Here is an 18,429-nt window from a genome sequence, read left to right as displayed (position 1 = left end):
GTTTGCAGGGATAAAACCGCAGTCCCTTACTCTGTAAAGTTCCCATCACAGAGAGTCATTTTTTCCTACACGGTGCAAACATCTCTATCGTATTTTTCACTGCAGCAATTGTTTGCTGATTTCAGTCGGACGACTTTGCCACAAGAGGATAATTGGAAAACATTATTTTCAATGGCAATGCACCACTCCCAGATTGTGTATTAGTATCTTATACGTACATTAAAAAACTGATCTGGTATGGTCTAGACGTCACATGAAGAATGCACATTAAATGCTGTGTCTTAGTCACTGTCATTGTAAGAAACTACAGCTGTTGTTTCAGCCATTGCTCTAAAAGAACATTTTTTTGTGTTAAAGTTATAAAACCCTCTTGTAGCGTTAATAATTATAGAGGGTGATGTAATTATAGTGCCACATAGGGAGGAAATAGTGCCACGACGGGATAGCCGTCAATGATGTTTTCCTTAAACCACAATCTTAACAACAAGTTGATTATTGTCTTTTTCCCTAATCTTAACTAAGTTCTTATTTTCACTGAAACAAACAAACATTAAACATGGCGTTTTGACATCACAAGTTACTTCTTTTAAATTGTTTTTAAAAGAACAAACAAGGAGCCACAACTGCAATATTTACATAATCCTACTGTAGTTACCACGCATAGATATAATAAAAAGAGAGAATTTGAAAACATGTTGCATTAGATGCATTATTGAATATAATCAGTACAATATTGGCGTTCTTGTCCAACCATATGGTGGCGTTCCATAAAGTGCAGATTTGAAGTATTTGAAGCAGGAGAAGAAAAGTGGCATTAAATTGAATCTAAATTTCCTAACTTCTTTTAAGCCATAGTAGTCTAAAGAATAATATACCTCTAACTTGTATTTGTACATGCTGGTGATTTATGTATAGATGTATATATAGTCAGGTCTTGCAGACTACTGGCACCATTTGATGTTGTTCGAGCCATAATTACGTTTGCCCCATTTCCCTAATCAGTTCGCTTGATTCTCATGATCACATCAGCCCAAAAAGTCAAGTAAAATCCAACAGCACTTTATGATGAATGGGTTTGTTTTACATCCAGATCCACTATTCCTCAGTAGTTCTGTTCTAGGCCCGCGTTGTTGCTGAATAAAGAACTGCCTGCATGTGCATTTCAAAGGCTTCAGCATCATAAAAGGAGGCGTCAGTCTCGGATGAAAGCTTCACTATTGACTGAAACATCCAGCACTATCCCTTTCCCTATCCGAGCACTCCCCCGATGATGACATATGTTCTAATCATTGGGTCATGTCACATCTGATGCTCTCATCAACATCAAAAGTAACACGTTGAGAGGCAGAAACTCTCAAAGAAGCAGAGGAAGGAGAAGGGAAACCGACCTTCCCTGATTGGTTACGTCAGGGAGGAGAGGAAAACGTTTGACACTTCCTTCTCTGCTCTCCTAGTTTTAAAGCCCTCCAGGATACAAGAGGACTGCTCTCTGTCTCTTATTAGGGGACATCTATTGTGAATTGAGCAAGTGCAGAAATGTATTTTATTTATATGTTTATTTGCATGGGAAAGTCATAAGGGAGTCACTACAGAATATCTGTAGCGTAGGTCTCCGGCTAACACCATGCATTTTCTTTCACGATATTAATAGATTGCAGAGCTCTGAGCAACCTGACCTAGTTAAAGCCCCTTGAATGGGCTTTGTTACTACTGTATGTGCTGTCAGGAGGGTGCTCCATTGTGGGCCTTTGCTTGAATGGACAAATACTATTAAAACAACCATGGATTTATGTTGACATGCTGCACTTTGTTCTGTGTGAGCTGTGTGTGTGTGTGTGAGCTGCATAGATTTCCAAATTTGATATTTTATTTTACTTTTTCATACATTCAGCTTGCACAATTTTGACATGGATAAAGTGACATGGATAATTCCTTGATTTTACAATATGCATGCTGTGAAAACATGCCAAATTGTGTTAAAGTATTCTTTGCAACTGTCTTGTATGATTTGTTCTTGGAATTACTTTATTCTCCTAATGTTGTTTTCTCAAAATACTGTGACTTAATTCTCAAAATGTTTTTGGACTGAGATCACAGGATCCAAAGGCAGACCTGAGAAATTCAAATAAATGTTCAACATTGTGTTCCCCCTTGACAGGTAAGTGCAGTTTACACTAATACTGGATTGCATGTGTAGTTTTGGAGTTAATAAATGAATAATACAAAAGAAAAGCCCAGTTTGCTCATATTATATTTTCATTTTACAGAGGTCTACAATTATGGTTGTTGCAATGCAATGCCAACTCTAAGGTCCTCTGTCTTAGACTTATTTATGTTTGCATATAAAATCAATGCAGCTACTGTTTGTATATATATAGCACATGCTCTTGCTACATGGTATTAAGGTAAAGATGCAAATCTCACATTATTATTATTATTATTATTATTATTATTATTATTATTATTATTATTATTATTATTATTATTATTATTATTAATGCACTTCCAAGACTATCTGCTCGGTGAGATACGGTGACATCTTTAGCCTGATCCAGATGGTGATGATATTATTTTAAAAGTAGGACAAACTTTTACGATGAATAGTATTTTCCATTTATAGCTCAACAGCTGGCTGCTCAGAACATAGCCAACCACCATGTGTCATCCCTATAGAGCTGCTGTTGGCTAATAAATGGCCAGAGCAGTCACTATGTGCTCATCCTGCTTTTACTAACTTTACATAATTCCAGGTAAATATGATCCTTTTCGTACCAATGTTTTCATGCCTGAGCCTTATATTTGTATTTGTCTTTATCTTTTTTTGTGTCGAGATAATGGCTCTAACATTAAACAATGAAAGAGTGGATTGCAAATTGAGCTCTCTCCCTTCCCAACACACACACACACACACACACACACACACACACACAGCAGCACCCACCTGTTAAAGTCGGTGCCAGCATGCTCTGCAAGAACACACAAATGTAGACACACACACACACACACACCATCTTGGCGCAGTGCACCTGATCACAGCCCACACATGGCGCAAACATACACATAGCTCCACTTGCCAAAAAGAATCACAGCGTGTTGTATTAGAGCAGTGGATGACTAAGGCAGGAAATAAAAAGAAGTCACAGCCTTTTAGTGAGGAGAGAGCAGAGAGGCTGGTTCTTTGTTGTGTGCAGAGTAAACTACATTGTGGTCGCGCCGCTGTCTTCAACTTTTACACATTACAACAACTCTGCCTCCCAGTAGAGCTATCTCTTTTTTCCGTGAGCGCGTCTGAATATTCCCATCCTGCGATGAGTTTTTTGTTCCAGGTAGGAAAATGTGCAGATAAATATAGATGAGTCGCAACTTTTGAAAGACATTTCTCTCTACTTCCTTTCTGACTTCTCTGTAACCCCCCCTCCAGCTAACCCTCACATCTTGTAATAATGCTCTGCTCCTCCATTCACCTTTTCACCCCTAATAAGGTTCAAGTACTGTGGCACAGTGTGCTCAATGCCGGGTACCGCTCTGCCACTCACCTCGTGACCTTATCCCGCACACACACGAGTAAACACCCATCGCTGGTGCACACACAAAAACATTCATTTGCATGAATGTGCACAGACACACACACACACACACACACACACACACACACACACGTGCCATGCCTAAGTATGGGCACTGCTCCGGTCATAGTGACATAAGGCTGAAGCTCCTTAAGGGACAAGACTTCCCATGTGGACGCACACACAGACATGTTATGGAGAAATCTCTGTGGACTTTCTTGCATCACTGCTTTTTGCCCCTTAGGGAGAAAAACTCTTTTGTCATGACGCGTGCACAGTGAACATTGTTTCTCACAAACATTTGAGCACATTTGTCACAGCACAGTGTGCTACATTTTGCAAAGTAGTGTGTGTGTGTGAATATTTTTTATTTTAATACTTTCAATTAGCGCAAACAAAGCATGTTTTCATAATTCGCTCCTGGCTTATCCGCATTATAGTGTTATGTGAACATTTGCAGTGTGTGTGCGTGTGTAGCAAGAAATCCTAGGTGTAATTCACCACTTAGAATATAAGAAAAGCTTTAATTATATGATTAGGTGGAGAAAAAACAAATGCATGAGCCTGATTCACTTAGGACGTTTACACTTTCTCTTCAGCTCAAAAACAATGCTTGGAAAGAGTCCGAAAATGTTGCTTTCTTGGAATATGAGGAAGGATTGTGTGTGTGTGTGTGTGTATAAATACATATATAGGGGTGTGTTTTTGTCAGTGTTTAAGAACAAGTTGAGTTGAATCATTTATAAAGCCATCCCAGTGAAAATAGACTTCAAGCAAACTCCCCAGCCTTGGTGCGTCTACATATTTACATATTGTAAGGACAAAAAGTAATAATTCACATATTTTATTTAGTTGTTTTTGTTTTTTTATACCTGGGAGTATTGAATAGAGGAATGTTAATACTATAGCATTGTTACCATGGTGACAGCAAACTAGTTGATTTATGTCCTGCTGATTTGTTGCCAGAGTTCAGTTTTGAGAGTGCTCTGGGAAATAGAGTGTGCAGATAGTGAGTTACAGTGCTGCTAGGTGCACTTCCCGGCCAATAATAACTTAAATTCAAACACACTTAATGAGACTTTATTCAGGCAACCGAAGTGGAAGAGTCATGGTAAATAAATAAAAGGAAAAACCAGGAGAAAGTCCAGAGGCCGTTCAAAGTAGGTTACATTCATCACAAGTGTCTGACCCAATACTGTTCATCAGATAGACCTGGAAAAGGGCTGAGGACTATTAACCTCGTGTCACACAACAACGATTTACAAGGACCTTTGAGCCAAGTTGTTGGAAACTAGTATGCAAATTTTCCACATTATCTTGCCTTTCCTGTCTTCTCCATCACCAAAAACTGTCACTAACGTGCTCCGCCTGCTGTGTGGGCTACATAGAGACAGGGGAAGAGACAAACAAATGCAGGCAAACAGGCAGACATGAGTAACTTCATGTTTTTTTTCCCTCTATCTGTCTCTTTCTCTTTATTTCTAGTTGTCTTACCAGGTCTTTCATCCTCACACGTAGAGACACTTTGTCACACTGATCTATACTAACGCAAATGTGCTATGTAAACCAAAAGACACAGTGCGAACAATAAGAAAAGGCAAAGACGCTCCTTTTTTGCTCTTTATGCATCCACGTCTGTGTGGACAGATATGCACACGTGAGCACATAAGAGCCCCCCCATAAACCCGCACTCACGGACGCACACAGGAACAAATAATAATATAGTGGTGAGTAATCAGGTCTGCAGTCCTAATTACACTCGCATCTGGCATTTAGTCACCCATGAGTAGCCAAGCACACCAGGATAAACAAGCCCCTTTGTTTCACGTCTCTGCAATAACAAGGGTGACACTAGGGCAGGGACGGGGCAGCGGGGAGAGAGGAAACTAGAAATATATAAAGAAAGTACAATGTTTACTGCTCTGTAGCACAAAATGATAATATATATGAATCAGGTTGAAAAGGTTAACGATGCAAGCCAACGACTGAACAATTACTCCGCTGTGTGCAAAAAAAACTCACTCCCCAGCTTCCACTGTGAAACAGATCAAAAGCAATCCCCGTCTTGCACCCACTTACTCATATCTTCAACTCCTCAGCGATGGAGATCTGCCTTTTCGAGTGAACAAAGGCTGCTGCGAGACAGTTGAGATAAGGAGCCTAAAAAGCTTTATTCTTCAGCAAATCACCACGCAGCAGTGTACGCATCGTGATCACTTCTTAACTTGACTGGGACTTTCTGTTGGAATAAAGACGTTTTGTTCTCCAATTAGCTAGCTCGCTTGTCTCTGTTGTGACTTCATTGCTTGCTACAGGTCAGTGAAGCGTGAGCAGACAGCAGTGGTGGGAGGCTGAAGCAGTGCCAGAGGCTTGTGTAGGGAGAGTCTTGTCAATGTGGTTGCATTTGCTGGTGATCACTGGTAAAGGTCAGGAGTTCACACATCACCGAAAGCCAATTTGTCAAGTCATTTGTGATTATATTAGGCGTAAAATGTTTCTCATTTAACCCTAATAATGTGATGTATTTTTCTAATTTATGATATTTAGGAAATGAGGAAATGTGTCAACAGCATAGAGCCAAACTTGAGTAACACTTTTCTTAGGAAAAGATCTTGAAACAAACTGGTTTGCACTGGAAGTGTAGTTATGTCAACCTATTGGTATTTAAAAAAATGTTTATCATAAAGCTGCTACATGTAGAATTTGAAATTTGTCGACTTAACTTCCAAAATTTACAGTTCTCCAATTACAGCTTTTCCCAAAATAATCCACCAGGAGCCAAATTCAGGTAAATCCTTCAATCATATAGCACTGTGGTATTTCACACTTACTCCGCTGTCGGGTAGGCTATTGATAGGTTTAGTATTACAGACAAACGCTTCTGTTTCAATCACAATGAAGCTTGCATCTCACAGGATCAGAGTTAAAATAAAATGCTTAATATTTCTTGAGACGGCAACCTTTTGGGACAGCAAGCTGAAGCCCAAAACTTGATTTGGTTGTGCCAAGGGGAGTAAAACAGGGGACTGGAGTTGCAAGCTGTAGCTGGACTTCCTAAAACATGCAGATTGGGGTTGACGTTTAGATTTGATATCGTGCGGGAGTGGGTTGATTCTCCGGCTTCACAGTAGCTGTTAGTTAGTGTTTGAGTGGTAGATGGGTCTTTCTTACATTTCCATCTATGACGGACTGATTATCCTGTGCACAAATTGCGATCTGCCTACTGCATTATGCGGCCTGTACTTGAGACCCTTCATTGGTTGCCTGTCAGTTTTTGAATAGATGTTAATAGCCTTTTATTAGGGTTTGAATCACATCATGGACTAGCGCCTGAATACTTATCAAACATGCTCTCAATTTATGCTAACCCTAGCTCCCTCAGGTCCTCTGACACTGGCCTTTCAATTATTCCCAGGGGGAGGACAAAGGCATATGGGGAGGCAACATTAAGTGTCTATGGTCCTCACCTCTGCAATAGCCTTTCAGAAGAGCTGAGGGCAAAAAAAAAAAATCTGTAAAATCTTTTCACTTTAGCCTTCTCTTAATCCTAATCCATTTAAATGTATTTTAATATTTTCTCTGCTTTTTTTTTTAACCATGCTATGTTCATTGTATTGTTGTATTTTCATTGTATTGTTAAGCATCTATATACATATATAAAGTTGAAGTGGTTGTTGAACATATCAGTGAATTGAGAAACAAGGATCTTAGATAGCTTGTTAACAGTGACTTTGTGACTATTTCATGGTGGATGTTTTTCATGTGAGAAACATTCTCTAACAGCCTGACTGTTCCTGTGCTTACCTGCTCTTTCTGTTGATGCTAGTTTGCTGCCCTTCAGTCAGTTTCGCCTACATGAATTTCCTTTTTGCTCTCGCCAACATCCCCAGCATCCACCTGTGAGCATCACAGTAAAACTTCCGCTCCAAAATGTTCACACAGCCTCGATACTAAAATGTATCAAAGCAAAGGTTTGCCTACTTTCAACAGATAGAATTTATAATTTTCATAAATCAAATTTCTGTCATGATGGGGAAAAGGTGAAGACCCAAATGCAAAATGACAGGCGAGGAGGTTAACAAAGAGAGCTTTATTCAAAAACGCTTACAAAAATACAAAAAGGTACAAAGTAAGCTGAAAAGACAAACCGGGAAGACACGAGGGAACACTGGAACGCACGAGGAAGACCTCACATCAACGTAACATGGATGGCAAACTGACCAGGAACACTGGCACAGACAGGGATATATACACACAAACACTAAACGAGGGAACGAGACACAGCTGGGAGAGAAAGGCACAGAGGACCCAATCAACAATCACAGTGAAAGGGGAAAACACAAGGACAGGAAGTAAAACAAGACATGGCACACGGGGGAGTGAACATTTCAAAATAAAACAGGAAACAGAAAATCACGATCATGACAATTTCAGACATTTGATAAGCCACTTCAAAATATAAAACTCCCAATACCGTTTTAAACACACTACCGTGCTACGCATCTGTGTTGTGATAACCATATGTTGACTGTTGGTATTTTGTGATACTTAATCGTCGATTATTACGCTATAAAACTACATATATTAAAAAACAATTGATGTAATGAGACAGGTGCAGAGAATGGGCAGACAAGAATAAAAATCCTATGAATACATCAATGCCAAACGAGTTAACATTTACTATTGTTGTGATGACAGTCATCATTATCGCATGCCTGTGATGTCATTGCAGTAACCATCACCATGGATACAACTGAAGGTGAATAGAGCTAGTAACAACTCTCGCCCTGCCATACGGAGAGCCTCAGTTGCTCCTGGTATTTGTGTGAGTTTGAAGTTTGAAGTATCATCAATAGAAAAAAAAAAAGTGTATTTGTTTTAAGCCTGTTTTGAAGACATCAGTGCCATTTCTTCTTTAATCACAGCAGGGAGACCCTTTCATAAAAAGGGAGCAGAGTGTACAGAAAGCTCTGCTATCAGCAGTTTTCTTATTTACCGCTGTGATGGATGAAAAGCCTACATGTGTTTGGAGGTTAATTGGTAATATATGAGTTGCAGGAAGGTAAAATACAGAGAATAGGAGGCTGTAAATCTTTGTCATGTGTGTTAGTGGGAGCACATTGAAGTCACATGAATGGTAGCCCTTTATGAAAGGATTCGGTGCTGTTTGTAATGAGAGAATCTTTTATTTAAGTACAAGTACAAGATGAACTACTACACAGAACTAATCAAATTATAATTTTATAATACAAACATTTAGCCTTCCAGACACCAGCATCTCTGTTATGCAAGCGCTAAGAAGAGTATGTTTAAGTATATCAATCTTTTACACACAGATAAGCACGTCACTGTGGTAGCGACCTGTCAATCACAAGCTAGCCCCGAACTAAAGCATACGTTGCTTTGTTCTTTTACTCTAAATGTTAGCATACTTTACAAAATGAACATGATGCTGTATTGAAGAAAGACTTGAAACTAGCGATTGAGATCATAAACTTGTGAGGAAAATGTTTACTGAGGTTAAAAATCAAGTGAGAAGTCGGGTCATTTTCTTATAGACTTCTATACTAAACCAGGTGAGCCGCCCCCTGCTGGATATTACAGGGAATGCAGGTTTGAGGCACTTGTGCATTAGCTTCACTTCAACAGACCCGGAGGTTGTTCGCCTGTGCTAAACCCACTGTACACTACCTGCCCTGCAACGGCAGACTGAGTTAGCAACTAGCTCGGAAAAACTTTGGATTTAGCATGTAGCGGCTACAGAGCCAGATATTACCCTCAGGAGCTGGAGACCTAAACAGAGCACACCGGAAAGTAAATATGCAACTCCTTGCTAACATGTTCATCCTTTCAACTTTATAATGAGATGGTATCAATGTTGTGTTTGTAGCTTGTTGCACTTCTCCCCCGCTGAGTGGCCAGATAATCAGTTAATTCAGGTTTAAACCATGAAGGCGCTGCTTCTCATGTAGCCTTCAAGGGAGATGACCTTATTACCTTGCTCAGGTCAAACTGTAATAAGGTATAGATTCCAGGGTCAATAAGTAGCACCTAATAACATGATCAGACTAAGTAAGTGGAAACAAAAATAGCGTGTGTGAGCATGTTGGATGCTTGTGAATGTATATAGTTGTGGCATGTAGAACTCGGGTTTAGGGTTCAAAGGACCAATTTGAAATTATATAACTCTGCTGCAACTGGAGATGCAGTTAGGGCAGCTTGTGGCAAGGGCTAATGACATTAGAGCTAGGGCTGACATTGCAAGCTGCTGCTATTAAGGCTGTGTTGCTAGAGATTAGGTTTTTTTACTTGGGGCAAGGGTGATTGACATAAGTATCAGCTTCCACTACCACAGTACATAATTCTCATGCTCTGAGATAATAAGATTAATGTTACAACAGATGCAGGCTATTATTGATTGTGCATTTCCAACGTGTTTGGGAACAATGCTGATATGGAAATGTGTGCAATCTGTTAATGTGGAGCATGCCCGGCCACGAATAAGCTATGCTTCATGAGCTTTGCTGGCCTGATGGAGAGACTTGACTTGGCGAGGCTCGTGCGGCCATGGAAGTGTAAGTATGGGCATCTATTATTCAAGACATAATTATGCAGCAGGCCGCTTTGTCAGCCAGTCAATCAGAACCCAGCTTTTCATTAGGGTGCCTGTCATTGCACTGCGCTGGAGGCATGCCTCTCACTCACAATATACAAGGAGAACACACCCACGCACACATATATGCCAGTGAACACAACCGAACGTACAGTCACACACACACACACTATTCTCTCTGCCAATATATCATTACAAAAACCAGAGGAAGCAGGTAAGAACAAAAAGTGGTGGGATGACTATTGCTTCCTCCTCATTTTGCTACTCTTTCGTCCAATAGGCTTCCACGGAGACTCAATTTAAATGTGAAATGAGACTGATTGGATTATGGTCGAGTGAGAGCAAAGTGAGAAGGAGGAGGGGAGGTGGGAGGGAGGGAAGATATTAGGGAGGTGCTGACGGAGGGCAAAGGGGAAGGGGAGGGCTCTTTGATACAGACTGCACACACACACTGTATCTTTTAATTTTTTAACCACAATTTAACCCTTTTTTAAGTGTAGAACTGGCAGCTTTGTGTATAATATCCCATGATGGTTTAAAGTTTTGTTATGCACGATCGAGGAAACGGATGACTGAGATAAATAATTAAGTTAAATTTACTTTTAGAACACAGCTCTGCTGTCTTATGTACAGCACAAGGATCTGCATGCATACTGTATGGCAATAGTTTGAGTTAACAAAGCAAAAGTTACTCCCAAATAGAATGAGTGGTGTCCGGGATAATTTCCTGTGTCCTGAGTGTTTCCAATTAAGGGAACAAGAAGTGATTTGTTTCCACCTTATTGCCAACAGACTCCTGTTTCCAACACTGACTCACCCAGGGAAGCACATCAGCTGGAGGAAGTGGGTAACCGGATAAGTGAATAAAGTTGATCACATCAGGATTCCACAGCATGTGGTTGCTTTGTCCCGTTACGCTCGCCTTAATGTCAATGATGAGCGCTGACATTGTTACTTTACCCTGTTAGACCATTAATAAAAAAGAGGAAGCTGTTTATTTGGAGTACACTTGTACATCAGTGAAGCAAGAGCAACGGTTAAACCACTGGATTTCAGATGCAAATGCCAAACGTTTTTGGTTCCAGTTTCTCCAGTGTTAGAAATGTTATTCAAACTTCAAAATGTTGAGCTCATTCAGGACATTATCAGAACGACTTAGTGTGCAGTTTTTCCTAACAAAATATGGAGGAAAAGGGAGATTAGACTTTATAATGTAAAGCCCATTTTAAACAGATGATTGTCCAGCCTGAGATGACACACAAACACTTCCTTGTTATTGGTATTGATTGGATTAAAAAAAGGAGATGCAAAGTGGGGTTAAACTTCCCCAAATGTTCAGTCTTCATAATTGTTTTTTACAAAAGTAACACAGTAGAGTAAAAAGTGTACCTAAACATCAACATGTTAGAAGACTGAACATTTAGCTCAAAGCACTACTGTATGTTAAAAGAAAACTACTGAGTGATGACACAAACAGAACAATAATTAAAATAATTAGAATGTTTTGCAGCAAAGGAAACAAAAGTTCCAGTCAAAGATTGAGTTTCAGTCATTGTGCAGGTTCGAGAACAACGCATGGAGCATTATGGACCGTGGATTCTTCACCACAACAAATTGCTAAATCACAGCCGCTTTTACGAGCTGTTTATTGAATGTGTCTGAATTGCGACTGCTAGTGTACCACAGTGTCCTCTCAATAAAACAATATATTGTCATATATAATTCTATTTATAAACCTAAAAATGAACAGCGGGGCTGTGTAGTGTTATATAAACCTTTTTAGAATACACACTAACCCCAGAGACACAAGAAAGAATGAATTTTTTAACGAAAGCTACAGTTGGCTAAATCCCCCAACGCTCTCCATCTCTCTCTATTGAAAAGGCGGAGAGAACATGGTATGACTGAAAAGGGCAGAGAGGGGAAAAGAGAGAGGCAGGCAGAAGGTCAGAGTCATGGTAGGTGTAAAGGACTAAAGAAAAAAAAATCAAGATGGAGAAGAATTAAACCGAGATGGATTTGGCAAACGCAGATTTTAAAATATACAGAAAGGAGAGAGGTTAGAGATTAGAATACATTTGACGTACCAATGTTCTGACAGAAAACTAGGCTGAGGACATTTACTCCTGCTGTAGCTCCTGCAGTGTGCATTTATAAATATGTATGTCTACATCTCGTACACACGTGTTCTTGTACATCGGAATGTTTGCTCTGCTTTTGACCAAGACGTGTTGTTATTAAATGTGACGGGCAGCGAGGGGGTAGAGGAAGAATTGGGGGGGGGGGGGGGGGGGGTCCGTACTGTAGACCTTGGGAACAAAGCCATCAGCTTTCACTCCACTCCAGAGAGGAGCGGCGCACGGTAATGATGTTGACTCAAGTCTGATCCAATGTGTACACTTCCTCGTCACTCGGCGTGCCTAGAGAGGGAGGTTTGCGTTTGTGGATGTTTCGTTTTTGAAGAGGAGTGTGCATAATCAGCGGAGTGACAGAGGGCTACAGTGAGAGCTACAGTAAAACGAGGCCGTCGTAAAATGTTTGAATACCGTTGCCTAATTGGTGCCAGATATGTTTGGGTGCAAACACGAGGAAAGGGTGCAGTTAGCTATACTTAGCAACAGTTACAGTTGTTTACCATTGCTAAAACACTAAACCCCATTCTCTGAACCAAATCATCAGTTGCATAAACCCATTCGTCGAATCAACCTCTCTTTTAGCAAAACCCGAAATAAGTTCAAGTAGTTAGACACTATTTGCAAAACTCTAAACACATTCTCCTTGACTATAAAACACAATTGCCACTGTGATGCACATGTGTTGCAAAATGCCAAACACAGGCAGCAAAAGTTGAACACAGGTACAACACAGTTTCTAATGATGTGATCAACCGATTTAACTCACTATATAAGCAAGTTCAGAGTGAATACCGACAATGGATGAAAACATTTTGAGAGGCAGAGGAGGAAGAGGTGGAAGAAGAGGAGGAGGAAGAGTACAAGTAAGACGTGGTGGGCCTAGAGGAAGATATCAAGGCCGAGGAAGAACCAGAACCATCATTTCAGATACAATTCAGGCAAGGGTCACAATCCATGTTCTTGTTCATGACTTGACAATGAGGGAAGCAGGACAAAGAGTATCTTCTCACATATCTGAGTGGTCTTTGGGATTTTCTGTTTGAGGTTCGGGTTCTTCATCAGGCCGGGTCTTCTATTTATGTTGTAGTTTGGGACAATGTCAGCTTTCACCGTGCAGTCCGCATACGTGAATGGTTCAACATCAACCAGCGCTTCATAAATGTTTGCTCTCCACCATACAGCCCATACAGAGGAGTTTTGTTTTGCGTGGCGCTGGAGGGTCTGTGACCGGAACCCCTACACCAGGGTAAACCTTCTACAGGCAATGGCATTGGCCTGAGGTGACATAGGCGTGGATCCTTGTCAAGCTTGGATCCGCCATGCCAGAGTTTTTCCCCCGTTGCTTAGCAAGAGAAAACACTGCATGTGATGTAGATGAAGTCCTCTGGCCGGACCCAGCACAAAGGCGTGATGCCGCTGAGGCAGAATGAATCGTACGTTGACGTTTTCTGCAGTTGGTTTTGTAATGTGCTTTTCATTTACCTGTAATGTGCTGTTCATTTACGTATGAATTTTTCTTTGTTATTTGTATAAGTTGGGATAATTGTACTTTTGTTTAGTTTTGCAAAAATGTGTTAATTTACAATACAACTAAATCAAACTACATGCACTGGATGCAGTGTTAAAAAATGTTTTATGGAATATGGGTAGGTTTTTCTATTTTGACTGTAAAAGTGCATGATGTGAAAGCAGTGTTTGATTTGTGCCAGAGGAGTCTGTGGTTTTGTGAATGTAGCTTGAGTTTTGTGTTTTGTGTTTAAAGTTTTGAGAAAATGGGTGAAATCTGTTTCTAGAAGTACAAAAACAAATGTAGCTTAGCCTGTTTTCTTTTTTAAGTTGATGTAAGTGTTTGTGAAAAGAATATCCCCTATTTACAGTGCTGTAGATTATCTTCACTATATGTATTTATGTCACAAATCCTTCACTGAAGCATTGCACCATTGTAATCCTCCCCCCCCCACCCTGCTTTCTCCCGGTCTTTACTCCGCCTCGGAAAGAAGAGCAAACGAACAATAAATTATAAATCTTTGGCTGTTAAACAGTTATTCAAATTGTCGACAGATTTATTTAATCAGTGGAAGACAGAGCCAACAACACATGAGCTGGCTGCCTGCAGGGATGTGTGGATGCTAATCATGAGTGTATTTAAAAAAACTGGGGGGAAAGCGACTTCATTAGCCAAGATATTTAACAAACAGAGCGGGAGAGGAGGAGGGGATATGGCGAGCAATGTGCTGGGAGAGAATGGGAGAAGAAAAGGAAGAAGTGACAGTTTGGGAGTGACGAGAGGGAGGGAGATTTCATTCCTTGACACGTTTTCTCGACAAAATTTGAAGTTGTACGAAAAAAAGAAAAGAAAAACGATTACAACTTATGATGTAAAGCCATTTTAAAGAGATGATGATCCAGCTTGAGATGAAAGACGCAAACAATTCCATATTATTATGAATATTTGCTGGGAAAAAAGAGCTTTCAAGCAAATTAAAGGCACCGACTGTAGCTGCTGCATCATGTGGCAACAACGTGACTTAACATATACAAACATAGAATAAAAGAAAAATGAAGGAATGATTTACAAGAAGCAACAGGTCGTGTGCGTGTGCGTGTGCAGAAATCTGTATGTTTCATTGTGTGTGTGTGTGTGTGTGTGTATGTGTGTGTGTCTGTGTGTGTGTGTGTGTGTGTGTGTGTGTGTGTGTGTGTGTGTGTAACCACTAGAACATACAAATACGTCCAGCTATTCAAAGTTTTGCATCTCATTTTGACATGAATGAATGAATGTTATGCTTACGTAATGCAGTTTTTCTTATGACCTTAGAATTACTCATTGCATGTCATAAGTACAAAAGTTCAGAAGTATACACTGATGTAGAGATGTACAAATTGTGTATGAATGCTCCTGTCTCCAAAAAGTGTAGTTTTAACCCCTCAGTGATGTATGAGCAATGTACAGTGTGCGTGTGCGTTATAGCCACTTGGAGGGAGTTGAATAAGCCTACAAAAAAAAACTATTCCTAAAATCACCCTATGAAGTTGTTGTAGCATGTTAGTATCACGTCTGCCTGTTTGAACATCCAGCAGACAAGATGCAACATTAGCATTATTTTGTGACCACCTGACGAACGCAAGTCCACTATCATTTTCATTTTAGCGCCGTAATGGTCGACATGGACACCTGAGGGAAATGCCTTCGCAGTCGCTAAATGCTGCACCGTGTTCATCCACCGTGTCTGTCTGTCGTTTAGCCGAGCGTTTAGTGAGTCCATCAGGTTTTTTTTTCTTCCCTCCACTGTGAGCCGTGGTTGCAAATGTTAGGTGGCGTTGTCGGCCAGAAAACTAAAACAAAGCGTAAACTGAAACGCTCTTTAGATCAATACAAGGAATGCCTTTCATATTAACACAAATGGTTTTATCAGAATATTGATTTGTGCATATTTAAAGCAGAATCTCTGATATGTTGCTGCAGCTTGTACAACATTTTAAAATCACATTGTACTTTTCAACCATTTGTTATCTAGAGGATATTGGGTTGATTTAGTGTGATCTATGTTATAATGAAGCACTTCCAATCACATGACTGATCTTCAAATGAATTAATTTGATATCAGGGTTGTGGATTTCAGTGTTATTAGTATTATATGATTATCATCAGTCAAATTATAATTAGCTACACAATAGACAAAAAAAAGCCCTACCATAGGATAAAGATTTCGCTTTGAACTATTTGTACATTACTTGGAAGGATTATTTAACATAGAAAAAATAGGGCAGTAACTCAGAGTGAGAGAGAAACGATACAAATGTGTGCAGAACAGAATTGGTTAAATGTTCTCTTTAATTAACATACTTAAAAGAGTGATCACATTCTATAATCACCTGACATCCAACAGTAGCACCACTGCAAAGCCTTGAAAGTCCTCACAATGAATATCTGACCCAATTATCAACAGTACAATTGAATGGAATGGTTTAACATAGAGACTTCATATTGTATTTTGAGGGCATATAAAGGGAAGACAGGAAACCCTGTGTCCGTCAAAAATTAAAGGAAATATTGCCACCTGCCTTATAGCTTATTGAAGTTAATATGTTGCCCTCACATATATTTCTAATCTCTTTCTATCCTTCACTCACTCAGGAAAATGTCAGGCGACATTGTTTTTGCCCTTGGTTTGGATTAAACGTGTGGGGGGATTTGGTTTGCAAAGAACCTCAAACTTGTCAGGAACAATCCTATACAATCCTAGACAAAGGGGTTTTTGTTTAACGGATAATGTCACCTTTCATTCTCTTTAAAAAAACGCTTTATTAAAACGCCATGCTTGCCTGCCCGCCATTACATTTTACATTTAGTTTGTTTGACATAGTAGTTACTCTCATTATTTTTGCCATCTAAAGCGAGAGAAGAAGCGATCAGTTGAACGTGAATGAAAGAGAAACGCCAATGAGTTAGCCAGCGAGGACGAGGGCCTTCACTGCCTCTTCACCTGATCATGCTTATGATCTGAAGTGTCACAAGTTGATGCACAGTTGAGAATTACCACTCTACCCGCAGCACTCATGAGCAAAGAGCTCTTTCCAGACTGGTCTTCCGCCATTCGCTGTGGCTTTTGTCGAGGCCACTTGGACCAGCCTCCGACCTGTTGGACACAAAGACGAGATAAGATGGATTTAGGCGCCCTGTCTCTCGTTGTGTTTCCCCAAGCAAAATGTCAACAATACAAGGTGTCCCAGGGAGTGGATCAAACTAAATGTCTCTCCTCTATCAGTGTGTGTGGCCTCTGATCCCCTTTGATGCCCCGTTGTTCAATTAAAACTGTGAAAGGATCTGGGCACCTTATCTCCCATCTGCTCCACTGCTGTCATGCAACCGCCAACGATGAACTGCACACTGCTTGTGTTGCCTCTGTGTGTGTGCGCACATGCAATTTAAAGTATAATACTAACATGTCTTTGTGAACATAGCCGTGTAGTAGTTTCTGTGTAAGTGTGTGTGTGTGTGAAGATGTGTGCTTTGGGAGGTAAGTGGCTTTTGACAGTCCTCCTGGCATTGTAGAGAACGCCTTGAGTGACGTGCGGTATTAAAAGTGTCAGTGCTGGGTGACATGACTGTGATAAGGAGCCAGTGAGAGTCATCCTCATTAAACATCAATCCTGCTTGGCTTACAGGCTTGTTGCCCTGGGCGACACCCTGCATGGAACAACAGCTAATGCAAAAACAAAGAAGATTTCTGTGCTTTTCACCCGGAGGTGTGGTGTCCTGTTTTGTATAGATCTGAACATTGAAGCATTACCCTGTTTTGACACTTCTACAGTAAACATATGAGCAGATTAAGCCTACTTAGAGGTGCATGTGTTTGCTTATTGGGAGCCTTAAATCAAAGTCTAGTCATCTGTTGAGTATTATAGGATTAAAATAGCTTTGTTGCCAACTGCAGATAGTGCTTAAAAGGTTTTGTTTTTGTCTCTCTCTCTCTCTCTCTCTCTCTCTCTCTCTCGACACACACACAGCGGTATGTCAGTGCCCTAACTGTGTGTGTGTACTTATCAGTTGTCCTTGGAGCACTAAAGAAAAACACCTAAGGGCAGCGGTTAAAAAAAGTTTTACAATCTTGCTTATTCTGCTACAATTTCAAATGAGATTCTGCACTTTACACCTGAAAGTAAATTTTTGCCTTCTTTCTTTTTTATCATATATGAAGAATACATAGTTCATGAATTTTGCAGGTTTTCCCTTCTGTATATTTTACGATGCATATATTAAATACACTGTATATAAAGTGTATATCCAAGCGTCAACCTCCGGCTCTGAAAAGTTAAGCTTTTGTCTTACTGCAAAAGGGTTAAAGTTATATGTTTTAAGTACATGAAAGTTCATTGTAACTCTTCGTTCGCCTAAAAATATCTAGTTGCTGTCTTCTAATCTAAGAGAGGCTATGAAGATATATTGTACCCCCGTGTGTTGGGAGCCATGGACGATCCAGGCACCTAACTAATGACACCCTTTTGTTTATGGGCACTGTGTAATTTTCCCAATCTTTTACATTGTGTACCTCGCACTACATGCCAGTATGGTTCATTCATCCTCAAAGATGTTGACGTGAAAAGTGAAAGG

The sequence above is a fragment of the Cottoperca gobio genome, chromosome 11 (assembly GCF_900634415.1).
Source record: "Cottoperca gobio chromosome 11, fCotGob3.1, whole genome shotgun sequence".
NCBI lineage: Eukaryota > Metazoa > Chordata > Actinopteri > Perciformes > Bovichtidae > Cottoperca > Cottoperca gobio.
Note: the sequence above shows the minus strand (reverse complement) of the source record.